The sequence below is a fragment of the Nuphar pumila genome, chromosome 17 (assembly GCF_984573655.1).
Source record: "Nuphar pumila chromosome 17, dmNupPumi1.hap1.1, whole genome shotgun sequence".
Classification (NCBI taxonomy): Eukaryota; Viridiplantae; Streptophyta; class Magnoliopsida; order Nymphaeales; family Nymphaeaceae; genus Nuphar; species Nuphar pumila.
Window position 1 is genome coordinate 7,443,288 of NC_143265.1, and position 20,664 is coordinate 7,463,951.

A 20,664-nucleotide genomic window follows, 5' to 3' on the forward strand; every position below is an offset into this window, starting at 1 on the left:
TATCATTTACTACGCTAGTAGGACCCTTTCTGAGGCCCAGATGAATTAAAGATTTCAGCAAAATCTCTAGACTGTTATGTAACCTACTATCGAAAGATCAACCATTTTATTTTGATGATGCATGTCTGAAGGCGTTTTTATCTCTGAAGGAGGCCTTGACCACAACTCCCATTCTCCGATCTCACGATTGATCGGTGCTCTTCGAAATCATGTGCGACACATCCGATTACATGGTAGGAGCCATTCTTGGGCAAAAGATTAAACAAAAATCTCATGTCATTTACTACGCTAGTAGGACCCTTTTCGTGGCTCAGATGAATTATATGACTACTGAAAAGGAACTGGTAGTTGTAGTGTTTGCCTTACTGAAGTTTTGATCATATTTTTTGGGCTTCAAGGTTATCATTTTCTGGATCATGTCACCCTGTGGTATTTGATGAGTAAAAAAGATACCAAACCACATCTCATTCGCTAGATCCTTTTGCTATAAGAATTTGATCTCAAGATTCGAGAAAAGAGTGGATGCGAGAATCTTATAGCAGATCATCTGTCCAGACTGACGGTAGAGACATCCACCGATCAGAGATAGATTGATGATTTATTTTCAGATGAGCAACTCCTTCATGTCAAGTGTCTGTCCTGATTTGCGGACATTACCAACTTTTTGGTGATTGGGAAGTTCCCTGTGCATTGGAGCAAGAATGGGAGAGATCGTTTTATGGCACAGGTGAAACATTATTTATGGGAGGATCCAAAATTATCCAGATTATGTCTCGACCAAATGATTCAAAGGTGCATCCCCAAAGAGGAGTTCAAGTCCATTTTAGATTTCTGTTATTCCTAGGCCTGTGGAGGCCACTTTTCTAGTCGAAAGACTGCTACAAAGGTCCTCTAATCTGGATTTTGGTGGCCGACACTACATCAAGATTCTCATAATTTTTGTAGGAGATGTTTACGTTGTCAGTAGATAAAAGAGTATTTATAAGCGTGATATGATGCCCCTACTCCCTATTCTTGTAGTTGAGATTTTTTATGTTTGGGGCATCGATTTTATGGGTCCCTTCTCACCGTCGTTCGATTATGTTTATATTTTGGTGACGGTCGACTATGTGTCCAAGTAGGTCGAGGTTGTGTCCACCCAAACCAATGATCACAAAGAGGTGATTTGATTTATCAAGACATCTTTAGTAGGTTCAGCATCCCAAGAGCCATGATTAGTGATGGAGGTAAGCACTTTAAGAATGTACATGTTGCTTCTTTACTCAAGAAGTATTCAATACATCATCGGATTCCTACGTCATACCATTCATAGATGAGTGGTCAGGTCGAGGTCTTCAACATGAAGATCAAACAGATTCTTGAAAAGATAGTCCAGCCAAACTGAAAGGACTGGTTCCAGCGCTTAGACGATGCATTATGGGCATATAGGACTGCTTTCAAGACTCTGATTGGCATGTCCCCTTACCGATTGGTTTTTGGGAAGCCATGTCAACTTCGTGTTGAATTGGAACATAGTGCATATTAGGCGATTAATAAGTTTAATTTTGATATGGCCCAGGCTGGAGCAGAGTGGAAACTCCAATCGAGTGAGCTCGAGGAGTTGCAAAATGATACGTATGTAAGCACTAAAATCTACAAGGCTCAATCTAAGCATTTTCATGATCAACATATTTTAAGAAAACAGTTCGAGCTTGGTCAGAAGGTTTGGCTTTTTAATTCGCGACTCCAACTATTTTCAGGGAAGTTGAAGTCTAGATGGGATGACCCGTTTATAGTCTAGGAAGTTTTTTTGCATGGTGCTATTTATATCTTGGACCCACGAACGGGCAACAATTTCTAGGTCAATGGGCAACAACTGAAGCCCTACATTTATGAGGTCGTTACTAGTAAGGACATTGAGGTCATTGACATCGTTGATGTGTAAGGCAGTGCATAGTGTATGTATGTTATACCATTAGTATTTAGGCTGATTTCTTTCATAATTTTTTAGAGTCTTTTGCATATTTCTTTCTTTTTTGATTTCTGAGCATTTATAATAGATCATGTATACATTTCATTCTTTTTGGCTATAATTTAGGAGTTACATGTAACATAACAAATTTTATAGCACGGATAAGGTGACTTCTACTCCTTCCCTTGCATGCCTTTTGTTTCATAGTATGCATTCATCTAGTTTCATGTAAGCATGGGGGAGTGCCACTGAGGACAATGCCATTCAAGTATGAAGGAGGGTGTAGTTTGCACACCCAATTTTTTTCTTTCTGTCTATATATTTGCACTGATGAAAACTCATAACAATTAGGCTTTTAAGGAATGAGTTTTAACCTATATGAATGCCTTACATAATCTAACATTTTAGAGGATTTTTTAAGCCCCACAAAAAAATTTTCTGACACTAATATAGAAGAACGTGGTCACTTATGTGGATTTTAAAGAAATGATGATAGATGCATGTTAGAGTTGTATTTTGAATCACAAGTATGAATATGCACAGTTTATTTTTGAAAAACTAAGTAAATGAACAACATTGAAAATAAGAGTTCAAAAAAGCAAAAAAGAGCATACATTTAGTTTTTTGATGTCTTCGTATTCCATAATAGCAGAGCTTAAACACAAGTTGAAGTGTTTGATTTCCATGTAAAAAAGGAGAACGAAGGAAATCACTTCTTTGTCTAAGTTAATATTTATGACCTATTTGGTTCGATCAAGTAGAACCCGAGGGGTGTTTACACCTGGTGCTCTAAAGCCATCTGGTTTGGGAGCCATCGACCTAAAAGCTCGCTACATGAACTTTATAGAGAGCCTAATAGATGTTGACATTGCATATGACAAGAAACAAGCTATACGTAAAACTATAAAAATTAAAGGTCTAGCGACTTGAGTAATTAAGTCCGAGGGATACTTTATATTTAGTGCCCTAAGGTCGTCTGGCTTGGGAGTCATTGACCCAAAGCTCATTAGACGGGTCACAAAAACTAGAAATTTGATATAGTGCTTCATTAAAGAAAAAAGAAAAAAATATTAAAAATAAAAAAATAAAAAAATAAAAAAAATAAAAAAATAAAAAGAAAGAAAGAAAATCAAGAGCATAAAAATAAAGTTCACTGCTTAGAAATAATTCTTGAGAAACCTGTGCATAAAACATATAAGTGAGGATAAATAAACAATGACGTGTATATTCAATTTTCTGAGAATAAAGCATAAATGATTACAATATTTAGAGAAGTAAAAGAAAAAACTTTTACTCTATGGTGGCATGTAAAGACTCTAATTATGTTTTAAAAGTATAATGACATGAAATATTCATGAAAACAAACTCATTACCTGCCTAATGCTTATTGAATTGGAATCATTTGTGTACATGATAGAGATGTTTGTGGGTAGTATCACTGCAAACCCTCACGAGACATTACCCATCCACTGAAGTAACCCAGGGGTTTAAAGGGCTTGTTGCATACGCTAAATGCAACCGTAATTCCTACAAAAATGAGTTAGGTTTTTGTTTTGTTTGTTTGCTTTTGCTTTTTCCTATTCAAGGCTAGTTTGTTCTAGGACTAGTAACTGATAAGCATGAGAAAGTTTGATTATGCATAATTTCTGCATTTTTTATACATATTTTTATGCATGATTTGTCGAAAAAATGCATTAAAAACCTATTATTGTCTATATTTTTAAGAGATTTTTTTAAATCAAAATTAGGAAAACTGCACATTTCAAACCTTCTTCTGCGTGTTTTACAGTGTTTCAGTAGTTTTACGAGTTTTTAATTAGTGTTTTAATTAGTTTATGATTGATTATTTTTTAAAAATATATTTTTAGAATTGTAGTTTTTTGAATTTTTGAAACTTAATTGGAGTTTGTAGAAAATAATATTTTGACCTAACTTTTTTAGTATAAAATCAAATTTTCAAGAAGAGGGGGCGTCTTTCCTCTAGAGATTCATGCCCAACCTCTTCCTTCCTTCCTCTCTTCTTTCTTCTTCCCCCGTCTCACTCTTGGTCGGTTTCTCCCTTGGTTCTTCCTTCTTCTTCATTTCGTCTTACTTCTAACCCTTGCCATTGCCGACTTCTTCTTTTCTCCATCATCGGAGGCACGTGCAGCCCAAAGAAAGATCGCTTCTTCTTCTCAACCCCTCTGTCAGAAACAGATCGTGAGGTACGTTTCTTCTCTCCCTTTTTCATTGCTTTTTTGCACATTAGATATTATTGTTTTGTTTTTCTTTGAATGACATGCATGATACCAACATCACATTTAGGATAGTGTGATTCTTGTGTTATTTTCAACATATTAGATTAAACGCATATTGCATCGTAGATTCAATTCTTTTAATCCATTAGTTTTCGGTTAGAAGTAGATGCACAATTAAGTTATTCTCTTCTTTTCAATATTTTATTATTATTATTATTTTTTTTGGTTGCCTAAAAGAACATTAGTCTGCGTGATCTCCTTAAGCACTCAGACTGAGGTGGACGTGCTTTTCCACAATTTCTAGCAGATCATCCACCACAAAAATAAGATATCACGATCCAACGTGGTCGTGATATCACATCTGCAGTCAAGGGCATCGAGCTGTGTGACTTTCTGATCACGCAGTTCAGTTGAATCATGCCAATCATATTCCATGCCTTTGCATGATTATTTTGGTGCAGATCCATAGTGTTTGGATTCAGATATGTGTTTTACGATTTGCTGAACAAGTTATTAAAAGTTTCATATTAGACTTTTAGCAGATCATTCACCAGCAAGAATAGCGTGAACCAGCGTGAACCACTATTCACATTCAGGCACCTAACGTCAAACACACAACCAACGTGATTGACGCTGACTTTGTTATTATGTTAATTTTTATTTTATTTATTTTATTTTCAACAAATATATTCTAACTACTCAGGCTAATGCATATTTTTTTTATTCGTTCAATAGTTTTAGTGTCATTGCAATTTGTGTCTTTGGTTAAATTAGAGGTTAATTAGTGTTTGCATGAAAGAATAGTTGATTTGTTCTACCAAATTTTATCATTAGTAGTTTTGTTTTGTTTTGTTAGTAATTAGCTAATTTAGTTAATTCAGCATTAGGCCAATCAGATTTGTTAAACTTAGTTGTTTTTAGCTTAATCAATTAGATTAGATTCATTTAGTTCATAGTTTTAATTGGTAGTTTTTAAGTTCTCTTTTTTTTTTGAATTAGAATTAACAATTTGTTTTAGTTATTTCATGCTTAGTTAGATTTCATTGAGATGTTAAATTAGTTAGTGCTGTCAGATTTTTTTGTTTCAAGTTAGTTAGTTTGTTAGCATAGTTGTTATGTAGTTTGTTACATGTTAGTTTATTTGTTATAAGTTTGTTAGAGTTTGTTCGATTCTTGTTTCTTGTTTTGAATTTAACTAACATTAGATTTTGGTATTGTTTCTTTGTTTGGTTTTATTTTTTTTCTTGTGTTGCAGGGAACATTTGCGTGTAGGGGTGGCAATCGAGTTATGTCGGTGGGTTGGCGGGTCAGCATACCTCAACATGAACCCGACCCGTTTATTAAATGGGTCGACTGTGGCAAACACGAACCCAACCCATTTATTAAATGGGTAACCCGACACGGTTAACCCGTTTAATAAACGGGTCGGGTAAACAGGTTGGCGGGTCAGGTTCAGGGTTTAGTGAAACCTGAATCAAGACAGAGAAGAGGGATCAGACGGATGGAAGGGGCAGATCACTTTCCTCCCTTCTCTTCCTCATGGCTAACAACCGCGAGGTTCGATAAAAAGGGAAACAGAGCATTAGCGGTTGCCTATGCCGATGATCGGTGAACGCCAACCGGTTGGTGGGTCCTGTTAGTTCCCTAGTATACCCGAAACAAGGAAGCAAAAGGGAGAAAGGCCAGTGCCTACCGTAGGGATTGAAAAGAGAGAAGGAAGGTGGAGAACCAACAAGGAGGGATGTCGGTGGATGGCGTCCGGCGGCGGCTGGTGCTCCCAGCTGACAAGGTTGACCCGACAAAGGTCAGGTGCCTATGTCGACAAAAGAGGGTGGCCAATAGAGGTTGGTTCAGGGTTTTGTGAAAGAGAGAACGAGGGGGAGAAGGAGAGAGAGGAGGATACTCGAGGGTGACCTATTGGAGGGTGGCGACCAATGTTCGGCAATGTGTAGTGGTGACCGGTGGCATGAAGGGTGGCCTGTGGTGTCCGATAGTGGCTAGGCGTCACAGGCAGAAGAGAGGGCTCTCGTGAAAGGGAAAACATGAGGGAGTAACAACAAGTAAGAAAAAGAGGGAGGGGTCCCGGTGTCCTGACGGTAGTTGGAGGAAGGTGTGAGAGGCGGTGGGGTGTCCTCGTGAACCAAAAGAATGAGAGAGAAAAGGAGAAAACATGGGTGAGACCGTGAGAGGGTGGAAGGATGTGTTTTTTTTAAGAAGAGAGAGAGAGGAGAGGAGAGGAGAGGAGAGGAGAGGGTGTTGACCCACACAAGGGTAAACGGGTTGGCGGGTCGGGTTTGAGTAAACAGGTAAATGGGTTGGCAAGCGGGTCAAGGTCGGGTAAATGGGTTGGTGGGCGGGTTGTCGGGTCGGGTTCGAGTAAACGGGTTGACCCGCCCGCCTAACCCTTTTATTAAACGGGTCAGCCGGGTTGGCATACCCCTAACACGAACCCGACCCATTTAATAAACGTGTTAGGCGGGTCGACCCGTTTACGACACAAACCCGTTTAAGCCAAACCCGAACCCGCCTAAGAAGCAGGTTGGCGGATCGTGTCAGATTTTACCACCCCTATTTGCGTGTGCGATAAGCCCTCAGAAGGCCCCCTGAAGGCCCCTAAAGAGATCCCTCAAAAGAGCCAAAACATTTAAATAGGAATAAAATACTAGAAGCTCTCTTGGATTCAAGCAAAGCAGTGCATATCAAGGGACTAGAGCTCAAGCAAGATGACCCTTGCCTTTATTCTTTTTCTTTTCTTCTAGATTTAGGTTTATTTATTTTTAATTTGGGTTTGTAATAAGGCTATTTATTATTTTTTTGAGTCCTATGCAAGAGGGTAACTCATTGTAATTAGTTAGTTATTTTTATTTTTAAGGCAATAAAGACCGTATTTTTATAAAATACAAAGTTGTTCATCTTGTTCCCTCAGTTCGACCCGAATCTCACCTAATGCAAAACAGTTTTTATTATTTGGTGCTTGGCTTTCACAAAACGGTTTATCAAAAAGATACATTTAAAAATCTATTTCATGAAAACTTATACCAAACTACATGAACCAAACCCGGACCATACCCATTAAAATCATATTTTTTTTTTATCATTTTTACATTAAAAAATTGTGGGTCTTAATAGAAACTCCGGTCTGGTATTAAACTTCACAAACTATACCACGATCCATGTATTAATCGGACCTTCGGGTCCGAACCCAAGTCTTAATCAGGTCTTGTTATTGATCACCATAGCTGGACCCCATAGGCAAAGGGGTAGCGGGGGGGGGGGCAGGACTGGGCCCCAGTCCTAACCCAGCCCTGATTCCATATGAAATAGATTTTTATTCATTTTTGTAGCCCAGCCTAGCCCTGACTGCTGCAAATAGTTTGATTCGTCCATATGAAATAGATTTTTATTAATAATTGTAGCCATTTCGGTCTGGCTAAACCCGTTGACACCCCTATTCAACAATGAAGCAACCCAATCAAAGATTACCAAGAGTTGCAACAGTCATCATGGGGTTGCTATCAACTAGAGCAAGGTGGAGCAACATTGGTGAACCCATCTACTATGCCCGACACCCCAACCCCTCTGCTATAGTCGACGCCTTGCCTTTTCCTCATCACCGCCATCTTCTCCCTCTACTCGACCACCTGTCTTTCCTGCCCAGATTCGACAGAGCAGGGCGCTGCCGCTAGCTGGTGACTGGCCGCCGGTGGCTCCCCAAGTTCGATGGGTGAGGGTTGTTTACAAAACCCTGGCCTCCTTCTTCTCAAATTTTCAATCGTGAGAGAGCCTCTCACCATGGGGCTTGTAAGGACCTGCATGCATGGATGCAGAATTGCAGCGAAGGTGAAGATGTCGCTGTCTCAAAGATCCAATCCAAAATAAACCTCATATAAACCTAATCTGTTGGTCCAATCCAAAGAGAACTTTCTCCTATCGTACCTCTTATCTAGATCCAAGCCTCTCCCATACCTGACTTGCCTAACCCAATCAAGCCCGAGATTATGAAATTGTTTGTATTGAATCATCATCAACATGTAGAAGACATGGTGAAACAGATTCTAGAGTTGGGTATCCCATTCATATTCTTATCGTCCATGGAGTGATCCATACCATTGTTGGATTCATTTGACCCCCATGAACCAGATCTACATAAGGAAAATAGAAGAGGATTATTTCTGGTTTGGAAAATGTGCTTTGGGTTATCACATTCACTTTGGATCAAGTCTTGCATGGTTCATTCATCTTCTACACAAAGACCTCCTTCTATCTTGTGGGCTCATAACCCACAAGGTGTAACAAAATTTAAAAAAGGGTAAGTGAGATCTTGACTTGAGGGCAAGCCTTCTCCAACCTTGAGAGATGGATGCAGGAGCAGGAACATATCATGAATTGGGTCATTGGATAATTTTAGATTCACATATTTTATTTTGGATCTTTTGTGATGAGTATTGGATTTATATAAGAAGTACAGATCCAAATTTGGTAGTTTAATTCAATTAAGTTGCTTCTTAGTTTATCTTTATCAAAATAAGAAACTCAAACTCAGGATTACAATCTCTTCATCTATAAATAGATGAGTTCCATGTAGTTAGACAGTTCATTGGGATATTGAATAAGTTAATTTTCAGTTTTTATTAATTTTTTGTTATTTCCTTAATTTTCAATTATTTTCCTACAATTTCCTTTACATTCCTTGCTTTTCCTAGATAGTCTCGCAGTTAGTAGATTTTTTCTATAAATACGAGATTGGATTTACATAAGTGAGCCTCAGTCTCTCCTACCGCCTACCACTTTTAATATGTAATTCCTTCTATACCTCCCCTCTATGAATCCATTCTCATGAGAAAGTTGAGCCAGCAGAATTTTTAGAAATCGATACCCTTCCCACAAAAACCCTTTCCCTTCCACGAGAATGAAACAAACAGGCCCTTAAGGTAGTAATGCATAGTATATGAAAAGATGAGATTGCACAAATATTTGTGCATTAAGCACCTCATCACCATCCATCTTGGGGCCGAAGGCCTGCAAATATTTGTGCAATGTGATTGCACCGGGATTGCCAGCCATGAAGTATTTATATGAAAAAAAGACTTAGATGGATCTAACAATGAGGTTTAGAAAATGAAAGATTCCATTTAGGTGCCATGTATTTGCCCTTAATTCCACAAAGGAGCCCCAAAAATTTTTTAATATCTTGATATGGGTTAACACATGTTTTTTTAAACTGCCAAGCTACACTAAGCCTTCGGAACGGGGCAAGTGCAGTGCACTGAGCAGTCTAGGCTGTCGCGACTCGCGAGTTTATGAAAAATTCTATGCCCGTGATACAAAACCCTTTTTCGACTGAGAAAACTGGGGTTAGGCAGGCCCCTGCCAGTTATACAACCATACCATTGGGGTTGGAACTTGCAACCTCCCAACACAAGGTGACGTGTCCTAAATGCTCCTGCCAAACAAGTGGAGCCCCAGTTGGTAACAGAGAACCCAAGTTATCCATATATTAGAAAGCATAATTTTTTCTTTCTCATATTGTCCTTTCTAGTTGTAAAATAATTATTTTAAGAGAAGGTTATTATTATCATTTAATTCAATTTAACTGAGATTTAACCTGAGTTAACGGATGATCCTAAGGATAGGCTTTTGACGGTTTCCAGGAAAACAGAGGCCCATGTCATAAAATCTAGAAACATGTAGCCCATTTTGGGATTAAGAACAAAAACTTGGCCCTAAAATGAAAAATTTTCCTTTAAAAAAAGATTAATATTTTTTTTTAGTATCATGTGAAAATCTTATTAAAGTATCACACAAAGACTTAAACGTTATTAAGGTTGGCTTCTCAAATCTCCACTTGCACATATTTTAGATATTGGGAATTGTAAGAGAATTTTGAAACAATTAAATAATCTAATTCAACTGCTGAGAATATTCAGCTTTTGGTTTCTTTTGTTGGTCTGATTTTGATCATTAGACGGCCTCTGGTTGGGATCCTAACCTCAGACCCCTTGACTAACATAGTGAGGCTTTGTGATGATTAAACCCTTGAAACATTTTCTTTTGAAAGAGAAAAAAAAATCAATGAGCATAAATAATTTTTTTTATAAAAAAAGCAATTTAGGTTCTGTTCGAGAATAGGCCCCGGAGGCAGGGGTTCTAGCCTCAGAGTTTTACGTTGCCGGCACAATGACTGTAAGTATGGCAGGCTGAGTCAATGAGACCAGGTATTCGTGTCAGGTGCGGTTTCTTTGGGTTATAAATAAAAAAAAAAGGTTGTGTTTAAGAGCTGGTGTTGGAAAGGATATGGATATGAGATGGGTGATGCTAAAGGTGATGGGAGTAGATTTCACTTTTGCTGGGTGCTTAGTGGCTGGTTGGTTAGGTGAACAAAACTTTTGTTAGTGGGCTGTTTTGTAAGGTGAAAAGGGTTGGGAGAGGTTAGGGTTTGAGGAGGAGGTGGTGGTGGTGGGTGGAGAAACAAGAGGGGAAATTGATACCTTGTTGGCCCAAACACAACATTTACTCTTCAAACTTCTTTTTCAGCAAAGTAAATCTTTGATCTGCCTCTTTTCGCTGCTCTTTGCTTTTTTGAGCTCTTTGTTCTAGCATCTATGCCATCGAATTGAGCTCTCGAGCTATATTGAGTATATCTCTGTTTATTTCATGCAAGGTTATTCTCACAAAGTTCATGTTCGCCTTTTGGGCTTCTTTTGAATCGATCTTCTTCGAACTATGCAATATTGAATTGAAGTCTTGCTTTGATACCAAATTGATGCACCCTTAATCCGAGGACACAAAAAAAAATCTAGGTTACCTTGTTCCTATGCAGATTAAACTATTGAAAACAAAAATAATAAAAAATCTAACAATAAAATAATATATAAAATTAAAGAAATAACTAGAATCTCAATCAATCTCCCAATAATGAGTATTTATAGGAAAACACGAGAAACCCTAAACTTATTTCAGATTTGAAATAAATCCATTATATTAAAAAATCCAAATATAAATAAACCCAAATAAAAAAACTTAAACTAAACTAGATCCAAATGAAATTTTATGAACCCGATCCTTCTGCTTTGCTCCTCTCTCTCTCTCTCTCTCTTTGAACTCAAGTGCACCACACAAGCAACCCCACTCAAAAGTGCTCCACTTTCCTACCTACCCTTCCATTCCCTTCCCCCAAACACCCCAACAACACTTTCTTTCCCACTATCATCATCATTAACATCAACATCAATAATTTATGGTCAGTAACAAAAAAAAATACATTAACCAGAGTTGCTCATGTGGGCCAGTGGGGGTCGTTGTGAAAGCGTTAAAACGAAGGCATCAGATCAAACCCTGCCGACGCATAAGTGTGTCTATAGCTTTCAAAGGTGGGCCATGAAGGAAGGGTGGTCATGAGCTCCACTCAGGGTTTGCCGGGCAGGTTTATTAAGTGGCCTAGATCTTTGTGAATGTAGGGATGTCATTTTTTTTTTGAAAAGAAGTAGAATGTAGGGATGTCAATCAATGGTTTTTATCAGAATTTGATTCTGTTTAGTTGCATTTAATAAGTGAAAACCACATCTCATTATAATAATATGATTTTGATTTTTTTCTACTGAATCAGACAAATATCTGAATTTTAGTGATATCTGAATCCATTTACATGGAAAAAAACAGATCTTGTACGAGTTTTTCACCATCAGAATCTGAATTAAAATTCAAATCCGTTTAACCCACATGGTATTGGCCATATCCAATCTCAATCTGAACGGTTTACATCCCTAAGAGAATGTCTCTTCCACCCTTTGCTTGTTATGCTATTCATGTACACTTTAGGTTTTTAAATGACCAACCTACCTCACCCCCTCAATTTCATAATTGTACATGAGCAGCATCTTAAATACTGTAGCTGCTCAAATTTGGACCATGGATCATGTAAAATTGATGCTAGAACCAGACCCGCCGAACCCATGCCGTGTCCGTGTGCATAACTCTACCTGTCAGGCCGGTGATTCGAAGCATTTTACGTGCAGAAGTGGGGAAATCTCTTTTACTTTTTGGTAGGGTTGCAAACGATTCAGATTTTGGATAAAAAAATATACTGTGGAGTCGGTTAGGTTCGGATCCGGAACAGCCAAAATTTGCAAAATCACCACCCCATATCGGAGCCATTTCATACCATACTTTTTTGGATAGGTAAGATGAGAATAACCTTGTAGGATTTGAACCCGAGACCTCTTGGTTAGGATACTATGATCTAATTAATTAGTGTTAATATATATATATATATATATGTTTTCTTTTGCCAGGACAAGGAAAAAACCCACCCACCATCCTAATTGTCAGACCTTCAGTTGATAAAGCCAGTGTTGTCAGTCTCGGCCTGAATCGGTCAATATGTTTCGTATTGCCTATTTGTTAATAAATATAAAAATAATTTAAAATTATTTTAATATCATTTTAATAGCTTTAACACGTGTCATGTTTTGATTGACATGTAATATTTTTAATTATTTTTTGGCAGATTGGGAACGATTCACTTGAATTGTTTCGTATTGCCTATTTGTTAATAAATATAAAAATAATTTAAAATTAATTTTTAAAATTATTTTAATATCATTTTAATGGCTTTAACACGTGTCATGTTCTGATTGACATGTAATATTTTTAATTATCTTTTGGCATATTCGGAACGATTCACTTGAGAATCAGTATCAGCCAAATCACCTGAATTGTTGGCTTAACCACACAGGTCCGATTCATGCAGCAAAGGTCGCGGCCGGTGGATTTTTAACTCATGACGTCCCGTCAACTTGCTGTGTTTCACAAGTGGGCCCTACTTAGTTAAGCAGCGCCCTTGCGTGCAAGTGTTAATGTATTATTGGTAATGATGAATTGGAGATAAATTATGGCACTTGAAGATAGAAAATTCTCATGTTCATTAAAAACATAAGAATTAAGGGTGTCAAGTACGGTTTCGGTTTACCCAGATCCGTGGTGACAAATAAGAAGACCCGATTAAGACTCGGGTTCAGACCCAAAGGTCCGATTAATACATGAACTCAGGTATAGTTTGTGAAATTTTATACCAGACTCGGGCTTGACCCGAGTTTCGATTATGACCCATAAATTTTTAATGTAAAATTGATAAAAAATATTATTTTACCTGGTATTGTCTGAGTCAGATTCATGTAGTTCTTATCAGGTTCGGGTATGATTTCTCTTATAGTAGACTCGATTAAACCCATATCCAGACCCGATACCATACCTAAAAATCTGATCCAAGTCTAGTTCCACCTGTACCAAACCAAACCCGACCCGTGGACACCCCTAATAAGAAGTTCATGCACTCCAATGTGAGAACCCTAGAATCCATGAACTTGGGCATGTTTCTTATGATACTAAACATGTCTTTTCAATACCAACGGGAGCTCTGCTTGTCGGCTAGGAGCAGTTAGTGTACGTCACCTTATGTTGGGATGTTGCAAGTTAGAACCCCAAATGGTATGGTTGTATGATTGGTAGGGATTTGCCTAACCCTAGCTTTCTTTATAAAAAAAAACATGTCTTTTCAATACAAAAAGTGATGTTTTGGTGTGTCTTACAATCCCAAGATGGTATAAGGTGTAGGGACCAATATGCTGGAATGCAAAATTGTGGCTGGGTGAAGATATCACTGTTACGCTCGAAATCGTTAGGGAGTCCACACTCTCAACCCTTTCACATGGTTGAATACTTTTTTATCACTGTAACCATGAATGCTTATACGATTTCTTATATTTTCATACATTGAATCATACTCTTTTCACTGCATTTATAGTTGTGAAGAGTCCTAGTTTTAGGACACACTTCTGGGAGAAATCCTTTCATCCCCTCAAGAGCCACATCTCTTGAATTTAAAAAGTGTAACTGTTGGAAAGGCCATCCAAGAGTCACCTTATGGCAACATGGCCTTACATCTCCCACTTGGCCAATAAGGGATTTTATGTGTTTATATGCTTGTTTTCAACTGAAACCTTGCATACACACTTTTCGAGTAATTTTTACTTACCCTGTGTTTATATGCTTGTTCTCAACTGGAACCTTGCATATACACTTTCTGAGTAATCTTTACTTACTCACCACTTAGACGTATTTGAGTCCCATTTGACTCACATGTCTAGTGAAAACATCCTCAGTGACTGCCTTGGCTAGCGGATTTGCTACCATATCACTTGAAGGAATATAGTCCACTGCTATTTCATTTTTTATAAGCAAATCATGAATATATTGATATTTAACTTCAATACACTTACTCTTAGAGCTATCAGCTTTTGTTTGTATTAGTCTTGTAGCAACTTTATTGTCATAATAAAGTTGAACTGAATCTTTTAGAATGTCTAATTTCAACTCATTTAAAAAATGATTTATCCAAACACCAAATGTGACTGTCATGTTACAAGTAATATACTCAGCTTCCTCGGTATGTTGTGGCACACACCCTTGTTTCTTGCATGACCATGCAATTGCCCCACCTCCTAACATAAACACATAACTAAAGGTGGACTTTGTTTTATCTCTATCACCAACAAAGTCAACATATGAGTAGTCTACAAGCTTTAAACTATCTAACTGATAGCATAGCTTAAGTTCCTTAGTTTCTTTTAGCTATAAAAAAATTCTCTTAATTGCTTCCCAATGAGAGATCCCAGGATTACTTTGATATCTACTCACTAGACTTACAACAAAACTCAAATCAAGTATAATGCAAAGCATTGCATACATCAGGCTTCAAATTTCCTGAGCATAGGGATCATTCAACTTTTCTTGTCCATATTTTGGACAGTCATTCTTACTTAGCTTTTGACCTTTTACTATAGAAGTATCCTTTGCCTTGATACTTTTCATTCTAATTTTTTTTAGAATGTGGTCAAGATATTTTTCTTCACTTAGACATAACAATCTCGATTTTCTCTCTCTCTGGATCTTAATTCCAAGAATATATGAAGCTTCACCTATATCCTTTATTTTTAAATCGAGAACTTAACCATGATTTAGTCATATTTATCATGTCTACATCATTTTCTGTAATCAATATATCATCAACATAGAGAGATAACATAATAAACTTACTCCCACTATTCTTGGCATATACACAGTGGTCCATACTATTTGCCTTAACCCAATTTGGTTATAGCATTATGAAAAGTTAAATACCACTGTTTTGGAGACTGTTTAAGTTCATACAAAGATTTATTTAACTTGTATACTTTATCTTCTTGACAATTTCAAAACCTTCGGGTTGCTGTATAAAAATAATTTTATTTAATTTGGCATTTAAGAAGGCCGTTTTCACATCCATTTGATATAAGTCAAGATCAAAATAAGCTATCAATGCCAATATGAATAAATGTAGTTTGTTTACAAGAGAGTAAGTTTCTTTATAATCAATCTCTTCTAGTTGAGTATAGCCTTTTGCTATTAATCTTGTCTTGAATCTATCAATAGATCCATTTGCCTTGAGTTTTTTTTTTAGAACCCACTTGCTACCAATTGCCCTATATCCATTAGGCAAAGTAGCTAGTTTCTAAACTCCATTCTTTTCTATAGAGTTCAACTCATCTTTCATTACTTCATTCCATAGTTCAGACTCATTAAAAGCAATTGTATCTTCAAAACTCAAGTTATCAAGAGTTTCATCTAAATCTATGGAGTAGCATAATTCCTCACTCAAGAATGTGTAATAATTATTCAAATAAGATGGAGGAGTTCTTTTTCTTTTCTTTTCAATAACTGGTTATAAATTTTGTTCATTATTCACAATTGGATCGTTATGCTCTAACTCTTGAATGGGTATCCTAGAATCATTTATGATATCTAGAAATACATCATCATCTTTAGAATAAAAAATGCTTTCTTGAGTTTTCAAGAATTCTACCTCTCTACTTTCTATAAATCCCTTTTCAGGATTATATAGACAATATCCCTTTTGATTAATTTGGGTATCTCATGAAGATACATTTGATAGTTTTACTATTTAACTTGTCTCTCATTTGACTATGAATTAACACATGAGCATGTGATACCCACTTTCGTAAATAACTCAAGTTTAGCTTCCTATCAGTCCATAATTCATGGAGAGTAAGCTCCACAACCTTATAAAGAACCTTATTCAATATATACATGGCAGTGTAAATTGCTTCTTCTCAGAATTTTTTGAAAAGATTTGCATGTGCTAACATAAATCTTGTCATATCCATTAAGGTTTTATTCCTTCATTCTGCTACACCATTCTGTTGTGGTGTATAAGGTATAGTTGTATAAGTAGTTAGGTTATTATCAATGCAGAAGGTCTTAAACTCATTAGAGTTATATTTACCTCTTCTATCAAATCTAATAATTTAGATTTCTCTTTCTAGTAATCCTTCAACTTTATGTTTATATGCCTTAAACTTTTCTAGAGCTTCAGATTTCTTAAATATTAGGTATATATAGCCATACCTTGAGTAGTCATCTATAAATATGACAAAATATAATTTTTTTATGTGTTTCTACTGTTAAAGGTCCACAAATATCTGTGTACCAAAACTAAGAAAATATTTTCTAGTCATTTTACCTGATATACATGGTTTACATTTTTCATATTCTACATTTTTAAGAGAAGGTAACAATCCCATGCGAATTATTCTTTTCATTTTATTGACATTTACATGACCTAACCTTAAATGCTATAAATATGCATCAACATTAAATGCATAATCAATATAACAAAAAATATTCATTGTATTATTTATAGAAGAAGTTACAATAAGACGAAAGAGACCATGGTCAACATTATAGCATGTCTTCAACTTCACTTTTCAATCTTTTTCAATAGTGACCTTGTCACCCCGAAAGCGGATTTCAAAGTTTTTTTAGCAAAATCTCCCACTGTTAAAAGATTTCTTCTTATGGAAGGTACATAACATATATTTGTTAATAAGAGACTAGTATCTTCTACCTGAAACCTATAGATCCCTATCTCGACCACATCACTATAGGTGTTATTTTTCGTATACACCTTATGATCTCTAGGCTTCAATTCCTTCATCTCTACAAGTCATTTCTTTGTCTTAGACACATGTCGCATCACCCCTAAATCAATCCGCCACTCTAGAAGATCACTATCTGTGATCAATGATTCAGACACTGTGCATACTAATTATCGTTCTTCATTTACTTGCTTTCTTAGATTCTCTTTCTTGGTTCTATTTGGGCAATTATTCTTGAAATACCTAATTTTTTCACAAGAGAAATATGCTCTCCTAGTTGCAATATTGGAGTATTTGGTTTGCACTGAGCGCTTCTTATTGAATTTATTCTTCTTAAATTTCTTGAAGAATATGCCTTTAAGCTTGAACTTGTGAGAGGTTGCTGGGAAGGATTCTTGGGTATTCATAACTTATTCCTTTTTGTCTTTTGACATATGTTGTTGATCAAGAACTAATTGCAGAGGGATCTCAGTTAGAGTAAGGCTTTTCTGGTTTAATCTCATGGCAATTGACACCATTTTTCAAGTTGGAGGAATGTTGTTTAGTATGGTGAAGATTTGCATGCGTTAGGAAATATCATTTCTTGCTATGACTAAGTCCTTAGCCATTACCAACATTCAATTCACATGATCGACCATGTTGTCTGACTCTTTCATCCTGTAAGAATTGTACTACTCCAGAAGAAGTTGAATATGAGTCTTTGAAGTCATATCATACTTCTTTCTGACTTCTTCCATCATTCTCTTTGCATTGTCAAAGTTTTCAAACACTCGAATGTGATTATCTTGCATAAAAGTTAGAAGAGTTGCTCAAGCAAGTTGATTATCTTCAATAAACTTGTTATGAGCTTTCTTCTCTTCTTCAGTCGATTTATCAGTTAGTGAAGATTCTACTTTGTTTAATACATATATGGTCTTGTTATGTGTCAATAGACATTTCATTTTTCTTTTCCATATTCCAAAATTCATCCCTTTGAGTTTTTCGATTTTGGATAACTTAGTCAATAATTCAATTTGCCATATTCTTAATTATAAGCAAATATTAAAATTAATAAAGCTTTTTCAACTAATATTTGTAAATGTAACTAGTTTTGATCCTTCTAAACTAGTTTAGCATGCAATACAGTCTTTAAGTATTTAAGAAACTTGCAAAAATTGCTAAATTTAAGCACTATTTGACAAAAATATGCAGCAAGTATTTTTTTGAAACTCAGAACCATTTTTTTTGCAATTTCATAAAGTAATATGAGAGGTTCTGTGTAAACAAAACTTATAGAAACCTGTTTATACAACTTTTTGAGTTAAACAGAAAGTTCAGTCACTTTTCTGCAATATCAAAAAAGTTTAGAGACCCTATCTGTAAAAACTCAATAAAGCAGAACACTTTCTGAAAATTTTGAGTTAATCAGAAAAGTTAAACTACTTTTCTACAATTTCCAGGTTGACAGAACCCTTTTTGAGCAAAAATGGAAAAGAACCTCAAAAGGAATGTTTTTGAGTTAAACAGAAAAGAGAGAAACCACTTTTCTGTAATTTCAAAAAAGTCGGATACTATTTTCTGTTTTTCAAGAAAAATTAACCCCTTTTTTGAATTTGCAATTCTTTTTAGGTTTAATCTATTTTTTTTTAGAGATTTATACGTTAAAACGAAGGGGAACCCGATTAGGGTTCCTTTTCGTTAAAAAAAAATTCCTTTTGTTCTAAGAAAAGAGGAGAGCCCGTTGCTGCTCGTCGGAGCGACGCTGGTTTTTCTGGCAAGGGTTCCTCCAGCAACTTCTTCCGGCTTGTCCGACGATGCCCATGTATGCAAAAACCTTTCCCCCTTCTTTTTTTTTTCGTTTTTGTCTATCACTACAGATGGAACACGGCGTTGGTCAGGCAACAATTCATCGTGCTCGAGTCGAATCGACTGGTGGTCGGTCAGGCATCAGACCAACGGTGACACACCGCACCAAGTTGGGTTGACCAGTGGTCCCTGCACGATGCCTCCATCGGTGAGGGATTTTTGAGGGCTGGAGAAAATTCAGCCTTTGTCTGTCACTGCAGACGGTCGGTCCGACAATGCCTCTTGTCAACGACTACAAATTTGACAGTATTCTGTGCCTCTGTTTTCATTTTTTAGTTTTGAAATTTCAATGGGTTCAGTCGACGCCCCTTTGGGCATTTTCCTTTCGGTTCGAAACCCTTAGAAAAGAGAGAGATGAAAGAGGGAGCCGAACCCTTTTTCTCTCACAATTTTTTTCTTTTTTCAGCACTGTGACCATAAAAAATTGGATGGTTTGGCACACAGAGAGAGAGAAGGTAATGCAGAGCATCCAGATGTTCAGAGTTCAGAAGCGGAGTTAGATCCCAGTCCAACTCTCCAGACCTGATCCGGGCATCGCTACCCGAGGTGATCCACCCACGTGCAAGACATTCCTTGTCTTAGTGGATCCACAATTTAGTCGATGCTCGCCTTGATCCTTCGCTTGATTCCATTACGCTCTTCATGGAATCACATTTTGTTGTCAATCCTTATTTTATATAATTTTTATTTTATTTTATTTTATTTTTTTAGGTGTTGGATTCTACAGATCTGGATAGTTCTAGTACCCTGTAGGATTGTTTTGCGGTACTAGAGGGTGTATGGGGTACTCAGGGCAGTTTTCTTTTTTTCTGATTTAAAAAAACCCAACATCGTGAAGGGTTTTTGGAGCAAAAATATCATTTGGATCTTGGATCTTATCCAAAATCTAATTCAACCCAAACCCTAATTGGCACCACTTTGGGTTGGACACATATAACCTCTTTTTGAATCAGTTTCAACGTAGGATGTCAAAAGGGGCTGTTGGAGAAGCAATGATAGTCATTTTTGAAAGGAGCTCATGCATTGAGCAAGTGGGCGGCGACTTGGGGAAGTCCACCTCCCTTTGTGCATGATTGGAGCAAATGGGCGGTATCATTATGACACCTTTTTGAGGGTTTAAGAGCCTCATGGCGGTCGACCATGGGATGGTGGCTTTTGTTTTAAGGAAGAAAAAAAAAGAATCCAAAAATGGAGTGGAGAAGAGAGGTTTGAAGGTTGAAGACAGTCCCAGAATTTTGGCCGTATCTCCCTAGATACTGGTCCAAATTGCATGATCTTTATCTCGTTAGAAAGTTAAGATCCTTCTCTACAAGTTTAGCTTTTATTACTTGGCTTGATTCGACTCGATTAAGCCAATAAAGTCTATGAGAATTTACCTACTGACGACATCCAGGATTTTTGTGAGGAGAGTGAGCTTTTGAAAAGTCATTCTCGTGGTGGTTGTGACAACATTGGTTCGTGGTTGCTGACCTTCAAGGTGTTTATTCAATATTGTTCATGGTTCAATATTGGCATCGGTTGCTTCCCATCAACGACCATTGTCATCTTCAATCCGGATATTCGCTGGTTCATCATTTTTGCTTGTTTACTTTTATCACATGTAACGTGTGTTGATCATCTCATTTTGCTTGTAAGTGTG